At 32.3% G+C, this 9,143-nt stretch overlaps 1 non-coding gene across 1 annotated transcript; it reads left to right on the top strand.

Moving 5' to 3' along the window:
- The first annotated feature begins 3,172 nt into the window (after positions 1–3,172).
- Positions 3,173–3,245, top strand: Trnav-aac. Its single transcript has one exon. It is a non-coding gene; the product is annotated as a tRNA-Val (tRNA).
- The last annotated feature ends 5,898 nt before the right edge of the window (positions 3,246–9,143 follow it).

A 9,143-nucleotide genomic window follows, 5' to 3' on the forward strand; every position in this document is an offset into this window, starting at 1 on the left:
TCAAACCAGATTTGCACAATTAATTATCAGATGTAATCTTGATATAAGAAACAGTATTATTACTTGGTGCCATACCGAGCTAATGCTTCATACGATACGCACCTAACAGCTATCGGACAGGGAAATGTGGACTACACATCTGGTTTAGTTTTCTTTTTTGTGTGTAAATCTGACATTTCTATAACTTTGGTGTGTCATAGTGTTACGTCATCATGCAACTTATTGCGTGGAAGTGTACACTGGCTTTATGTTTTGTTGCTAAATATTATGCTGTGTACGTAGCTGGATCTGGTAAGTTATTGTTGTAGCCTATAGGCCATACTAACCAATTGTCCAAACCGAAAGTACTGTACGCATAAGGTCACGTGAATGTCTTTCAAAATATATCATTTTAGCATTTTTAAATATATAATTCCACATTAAGTTTTTAAACTTGAATTTATTGTGTTAATTAAATTATACTATAGTATTTATTGAGTATTGTGCAATACCATGGAAAAACGTGTCCAACTGTAAAAAATCTCACTGCTGAGTTGGTAGAGTATCTGACCGGTAATCGAAAGGTCTTGAATTCAAATCCGAATTAGGACTGTAGTTGTAGTTTCCGAAAAACTGAATTGTTTATATCTGTTTTTTAGAAGTTATTAATTTTGATAATGTTACGGGAATTTTTTAAAATTTATTAAAATATATAGGCCTATAAGGATTTAGAATTTATGGCAAATAAAACACTGATTATATAATTATAAATTAAAAGTTCAATGTAATTCATGGTTATTTTCTTTGTTTGTATTCACCCTGTTTACAAGTAAACTAAACATGCAGTATAACGGAAATAAATATTTACCGAATTGTAAATTTCCGGCCCAAAATCATTCTTTCATTAATTAATTAATTCATCATTTTATTTTTATTTCTTACATTTGGTAACCTGGTCATTACAGAACAGTAACAATGTACTAAAATATGTTTCTGAATAGTGTGTCATGTTTGTGACGTACATTTGCCGCTTTTATGTAATTAATGATAAATTAAATTAAAGCTATAAATCAAAATCAAATGAGATCTAATAACATGATTAACTTCTGACTATGTCGGTATCCGAGACTCTATTAATTTAGTTCGTGTGGTGCAATTCTGACGTAATTTACCAATAATAAATGAGCTATCCACCTAAAAGGTGCTGGTCTAATATAACATTCTCGATTTTGATTTTTGTGTTTAAGTTGAAAATCATGAACAATAAATTATTCACTAAAAGAAGTAACCATAGCATTCCAACAAGAAGCAATTAAAAGGATTAAACTGTGCTGATAATAATCTTTGCCATAATACGATAATGCTTGCTTTCTAAATAGAAATTAAAATAAAATAGTGACATTTCTGACGGTAAAAAGTAAACAAAGTGAATATTGTGATGTAAAGCCTTGTTCAGGCTATCAAGTTGTTTTTGACAAAAAGTTGAGAAATGCCTAAATATGGTCATGATGACATCGCATTATAACCATATATAGCCATATCATAACTATAAAAGTTGTTTATTTATTTATTTTTTTTTGTCAAGGGAAATATTATAACGTGGACAGAGCTTAATACATCCTCTGGCTTAGTCATTACGATTCATTTCAAAAAGCTAGTTCGTAAAGATTGTTTATAAATATGTTTTTACGGTAATAATGATGATTTTGTAATTACGGTTTTTTATACTAGATATAGCTTTGCTTTTGAAGACAAAACTGTCATTCAGAATTTCGCGATTTTCGCACGCCCTTAATTTTCGCAATCATTGTTTTATCGCAAAAATCGGTAAAAAATTAGGGTACGAGAAAATAAAGAGCTTTACATTATATTCAATTACGCAGTGAAAAAAACTATTGAAGAGCGATTCAAGAGAAAGAAAAAAACTTGTAATACTTTATATAATCCTCAAATGTATTATTCTTATACCTGATTCAGGTCATTATCTCATTTCATTAGCCACATTCACAAGAGGCCATAGTTCAAGATTCAGACAACCACTTTCCAGAACACAGACATTTTTCAGTCAAGTTTCTTTCTAATCGCTCTATAGAACTCACTACCACACACTGCTCTCTCTACATCACATGTTTCCGGAGCACAATTGCGCTTTCGTGTTATTTAATGTTTTCGTAACAAGTACGATGATCCTTACATCATGGAGCATGTACTCACCAGAAAATAAAATGACAATAATAAAACACATCTTTTGCTCATGTTGTGTAAGTTAAGCGTTTCTCACACGGAAAAAAAATAGATGAGCGGTACTTGATAAAGACAACATCATTTCTTGCTTCAACAAGGTATCCAATCGTAAAAGTCTTACTGAGATAAGCCTATTCAAGTGAACATAACAGAGTTATTGCTTACATAGGCCTACTTAATTGTTTATTTCTTCCAAACATGCTCACAATGAATTACTCTTTGTCATAATTCAATGCTAGCATGCGGCAGACTTTGCAGGATGTTCAAGTAAATTTCCAAGAAACAGTATCTGGTATTACATATAATTGGAAATTGCAGACAACTTGGCACACAATTATAGCACGAAGGACACTCATGTGTTAAGTTAAATAGACAATTTAATTTGTGAACGGGTTCAAACAAGTAGTGAATAATCTATAATCTTTGAAAAGCGATACATTTCTGACAAGTCAATCACTCAATTAAGCCTAAGTTTATTTGTTAGCCAGGGGATTCCGATTATTAATAGAGAGGCGATATACCAGACTAGATTTTTAAATTTAGGTACCCATACATTTTGAAACATAACATTAGTAGATTATTATACTGTATATTGATGTAAGGAAGAGATGATTAAATTTGATGGTCAAATAACGATGTAGACGTCAAAGAAATCTGGTACCCTTCCATCAATATACAGTATAATAATCTACTAATGTTATGTTTCAAAATGTATGGGTACCTAAATTTAAAAATCTAGTCTGGTATATCGCCTGTCTCTTATACACATCTAGATGTGTATAAGAGACAGGTACCCGGCCTATTGTTATTTTAATGATCCATTACTGTTTGAGAAATTTCGACTGGAAAAATACTAACTTCTACAACAAGCAACAGATTCCGTAGTGTACGTTATCACATCTTACCGTTTAAGAAATTTTAACTGGATATACTTATCCTACCAGTGACCGATTCCGTAGTGTAGCGGTTATCACATCTTCCTAACACGCAGAAGGTCCCCTGTTCGAGGCCGGGTGGAATCACTTTCTTTTTATTGGAATTGCTATCCATGTTCTATTAGGCTTAGGTCCATGGGCTTAGTAAGTATTTTAGAAACCACTTCAAAACGTTCAGTGGACAACTTATTTTAAGCAACAGATATATTTTTGTGTTACACCAAAATATTACTTTTGGTTAAAATAAGTTGTCCAATGAAAGTTTTGAAGTGGTTTCTGAAATACTTACGAAGCCTAATAGAACATGGATACCAATAAAAAGAAAGTGATTCCGCCCGGGCTCAAACCGGGGACCTTCTGTGTGTTAGGCAGATGTGATAACCGCTACACTATTAATATGTACATGATTGCGTTGTTTGGTGTTTCAAAAGTATTTGTCGCTTATACATAAGGTAGTAATGTATTAAAGTTGGCAATCTTTGATCAATGTACTTAGAATTATAACCGTAAATCAAATCAGATTTGCACAATTAATTATCAGAAGTAATCTTGATATGAGAAACAGTACTATTAGTTGGTGCCATACCGATCTAATGCTTCATATGGTACGCTACAACAGTTATCGGACGGGTAGTAATTGTGGACTACACATCTGGTTTAGTTTTTGTGTGTGTGTGTGTAAAATCTGACATTTTAATAACTTTGGCGTGTCACAGTGTTACGTCATTATGCGATTTATTGCGTGGAGGTGTACACTTGCTTTATGTTTTGTTGCTGCATATTATGCTGTGTGGGTAGCTGGATCTGGTAAGCTATTTTTGTAGCATATAGGCCTAACCAATTGTCCAAACCGAAAGTACGCATAAAGCAACGTGAATGTCTTTCAAAATGTATCATTTTAGCATTTTTAAATATATAATTCCACATTAAGTTTTTAAACTTGAATTTATTGTGTTAATTAAATTATACTATAATATTTATTGAGTATTGTGCAATACCATGGAAAAACGTGTCCAACTGTAAAAAATCTCACTGCTCAGTTGGTAGAGTATCCGACCGGTAATCAAAAGGTCTTGAATTCAAATCCGAATTAGGACAGGACTGTAGTTGTAGTTTCCGGAAAACTGAATTGTTTATATCTGTTTTTTAGAAGTTATTAATTTTGATAATGTTACGGGAGTTTTTTTTTTTTTTTTTAATGGTACTGCTATGGGTACAAAGATGGCACCCAGCTATGCCATCATTTTTATGGCTAACCTCGAAAACATGATGTTATCGAGTTTTGAATTGAAACCATCATACTATTGTAGATATATTGATGATATATATTTTATTTGGGAGCACGGTTTAGATAGTCTTAAAGAATTTTCTAATCACTGCAATTCGTATCTATCGAACATTAAGTTTACCATGGATCAGTCATAGTCCATTTTACCATTCTTAGACGTATCTATAAATTTAGATAATGGTAACATCACCACATCAGTACACATAAAACCCACAGACAACAATCGATACCTCGACTACAGAAGCTCACACCCTATGAGTCTTAAACGATCGCTCATCTACAGTCAATTCCTGCGTCTCAAACGAATCTGCTCATACCCATCCGACTATAACAAACACATATCTCTTCTCACTGGCAAGTTCATGTCAAGTAACTACCCATTAAATGTAATAAAAACCCAGATTAAAAAAGCCTCACGTAAACCCCGCACTGATCTTCTCACATATAGACCTAAATTTAACAATGATCGGTTACCTATGGTATTTGACTATAGCCCCAGCATCCTGCAACTGTCTAAGAGAATTAAAAGAGACTTCCTCTCCCTCCAAGAAGACCCATCGATTAAAGAATTATTTTTACAGCCCCCCTCTACTAGCACGTAGGCAACCCCCTAATTTAAAGTCCACTTTAACCTCATCTAAACTCCCCTCCTCTTAAAACCGATACATGGCAACACACAATGTAACAGCTCTAGATGTCAATTATGCAACATCAACAATACTGACAGCTCATTTACTCCACCAGGAACACAAATAACAATCCGGCCACCAGTACTGAATTGTAACTCGCCCAATATTATATACCTCATATACTGCAACAAATGCAACAAGGGAAACTATGTTGGCGAAACTGGTCTAACTTTCAGATCTAGAATGAACAACCACAAATCATCTATAATACACAAACTCAACTGCCCAGTAAGTGTACATTTTAATTCACCTAATCACACCATCAATGACTTTAGGGCTATAATAATAGGTTGCAATTTTAAATCAACACAAGAACGACATAACGCAGAAATGAAATGGATAATCCAGTTAAAAACTCACTGAACACTAAACTTATATTTTATGGTCCAATCAACTAATTGTATTGATAACTTGATTCTGATTGGTTTATTATTCTTTATGTATATGTACGATCTCCCAAGTTTTCTCACTTTAACGTTGATGAAGATAACAGGAGCTATCGAAATATCCGTTTGATTTTGTTATAGCTTAATAAATTTGTGTTCCGCAAGTCAACTTTCAATGATTATACACCGTTTTTTCATTGCTTTAGATGTGTATAAGAGACAGTTGCTTATATCAACGTAATTATCGATTTATTTCAATAAGATAATTGAGAAACAATTGGAAGTCTTCCTTCTGTTAGGTCTTTGGTGTTTGTTTTTTAGAAGACCAATATAGGGTGTTTATTAAACAAAGACCCCTGAAATTTCACAAATAGACGTCCAAAAAATTTCGTAATTTTGATTTTGTGACAGCCTAGTGTATTATCATCAAAAAAAGAAAAAGGTCTTCGGACTTCGGTCTTCGTTTTATAGACACCCCATGAGTACCTTTTAAATTTATTGGAGAATTGCTTATTAAAGATTGGGAATAAGAAAAGGTCAAGTAACACAAAAGAAAATAACATCTTTCTTTATGTAAATGATGGACTCCTACATACCTAAACCCAACTTTAGTCAAATTGTTATGTTTACCTTACAGTATGCTGTTTAGATTACAAGTCACAAGATACGCGGACCGTATTGTATATTTCCCTGGGGGAGCCGCGGTAGGCTCTCTCCTTGTGGAGAAAATGGTGGTTAAGATGTGACTAGTAATGTAACTTACTGTAATACTTCCCTGTGGGTATTATGATGAGTAACTATTGAGTTTTTTTTTTTATAATTTTTATATTATGTGCATTTTTATTTGTGTGATATGCTAGATGATTATCTTTTATGTTTATTATTTACAAACTGTAAAATAATTATATACAGTAGGGCTAACTAATCAATAAATTTGATTATTTTTAACAGTGAACTATATCTTATATAGATATATATTCTCATAAATAACTTGGATTTGCTATCCCAGCTTGCTCCCAATTTTAATGCTTGCATACATTGTTTGCTGTAGAGAAGAAGTGAGATTTAGTCACGATTAAATTACAGCATTCTTTCAATATGATTAAATTAATAGGCCCTTATAAACATTCTCCTGTGCACAAACTCATCAACAAAATATTGGCCTCACTAAAATATCATTGCATGGTTTATATAGCTAGACCCATATACAAAATTCATGTGAAGTATGGACAAATTAAGACTATTAATACAATTAACGGTTATCAAATTTAACTTAAAATATACATTGTGGCATTAATAGGTCTTAGAAAAAAAAAGGAAACAAAAAAACATGTTTTGTTTTCTTTTTTTGAAATGTATTTTGAAAAGAGTAAAAAATGAGAAGCGAACGTAGAGATGGAATTCACCATCACATTACATATTGACTTAAATTGTCGTAAAAACTTCTTAATAAACACATTTTGCAGGGTTGTAGCTACAGGAAAGAAAGTGTGGGATTTTAAACATTTTTAAGGGTGGGTGTATGTTAAAATTGGTAAACCCTAGATCAGTGGTTCCCCCTAACAACAAGACCATAATGATAACTAAGTCATTTGTAATTTGATATTTGGGTATCTTTTTAATGCAGGGACAGACATGGTTGTTTTTAAAGTTAAATAACTAGGACACACTAGCTACAGTTTGAGGTATATTTTTATAAATAGTTCAAATGCAGTCTGTCAATAGATAGGGTAGTCCTAATTTAGTTACAATATAAATTAGTTAAGTAAACCAGAAAGAAAAAACAATTGTATGTAATCGCAATAATAACAAAATATAAATAATCCTAAAAAAATAAATAAAAATGATATAAAAATAATAAATTATGGTCCGGATGAATTTGAAATTACAGGGATGTAAATAAATGTGAAGTACTTTTTAAAATAAAGTACTGTATGAATGCTCGTCATCACTGGTGTATAAATTGGAATGATTAGTATTTAATTTGCAGAGGCACAACAGTGAGAACAACTGTATGCTAACTCATCTTTACGACATTGCTAATAGAGAAGTAGGCCTAGGTGTGCAAAACACCATAAGGCCTAAGTTACAGCATAATAATATGTATGTTGAAATATTGGCAAAACATATTTAAAAAAAAATAATACAAATTAAATATGGTCAAATTAAAAAACAAAATACTTATTTCGCATCACATAATAATCCACAAATCCTTGCTGGATCAGATCCTATATTAGCCATGTCATGCCTAGGCACAACTTACATACCCACTAAGCATGATTCAGTATTTATACTATTCAACAAAGTAAATAAAAACAAAGACATGGTGGGTAGGGTGGGTGGGTGAGTGAATAGATGAAATGAATATACTATAGATGAAAATAATATGTAAATTGATTACAACCTGATTTAAAGTCTACGTACTATGTGTTAGGTGTTAGGTTATACCTAATACATTTATTTTACTATAATACAATGTTAAATACTGTTATGTTATTTTTACTATACTTTGTAATAGTTTAGACTGTATTAGCCATATTGTAGAATGCATGTACAAAGTTCGTCCTAAAGTGCCCCTCATAAATTTTGTTGTCCGAATCACCTGTTGGCTAATATTCCAAATAAGTTTAAGGGACTGTTGAATCTGAGTTGTGTGATGATGTCATCTACAACTTCATCCTTAAGGAGATGATGTCATTCCAAAATTCATCTTAAAGTTAGTAAATTCATCTTAAAGTTATGTGGTGATGTCATAATAATCTCCCCCACATATCCTGTTCATAAATGTATAAAATGGGGTACAATCCTATCATTTAGTCAGTCCCAAAAGTTCTAAAGTTATCATTAACTTTATTACAAGTCTGCCGTAGTTCATTAAGTTTATCTATAGACCTTGCCGGTCTCGGACACCAGTCTTTGATCCAACTTACTTAGCCGTGGGCTTAGCTATATCTGTAAGTTTTCGAGCATCTTAAAGTATTTAATTGCGTTTTACCACCATCATTTTTGTTCTCTTTTATAATAATGTATCTATGCTTTTATTAATAAATGTACATATTGTATATAATACTAAGCTATTGTGTTTCCTATTCTCTGTTGGTGCTTTGCATGTAACAGAAATTGGGGGCTCGTCTGGGAAAGAAACGATCACAACTTTAATTTTTAATTTGTATTTTGTGATTTGCGATTTTTAATTAATAACATAGGAAAACCATGGCCTTTGTTTTGGAACAATTTGTTGCTTCGCCATCCTTAGATGTTTTAGAAAAATGTAAGAAGGTAGAACTTTTAGATATAGCAAAACATTTTGAGCTTGCAACTACTTCTGCTATGCGGAAGCAGGAGATTCGGGCGACTATTATCGAGCATTTAGTTGATGAGGATATTGTTGAAGAAAATGCTCTAGGACTTATTACACCAGTTAGTTCTAGCGAATGGCAACTTAAAGAATTGGAATTAAAATTCAAAATGGAATTGGAGCTAGAGAAAAAAAAACCGAAAAAATGATTTGGAGCTAGAGAAGGAAAAACGAAAAAATGATTTGGAGCTAGAGAAAGAAAAACTTCATAATGAATTTAAGCTTAAGGAATTAGAGCTAAAGTCTCAGACTAAAACTGAGGTA

This window comes from Anneissia japonica, unplaced genomic scaffold, assembly GCF_011630105.1.
Source record: "Anneissia japonica isolate Jap-2015-1 unplaced genomic scaffold, ASM1163010v1 scaffold78867_len149426_cov127, whole genome shotgun sequence".
NCBI lineage: Eukaryota > Metazoa > Echinodermata > Crinoidea > Comatulida > Comatulidae > Anneissia > Anneissia japonica.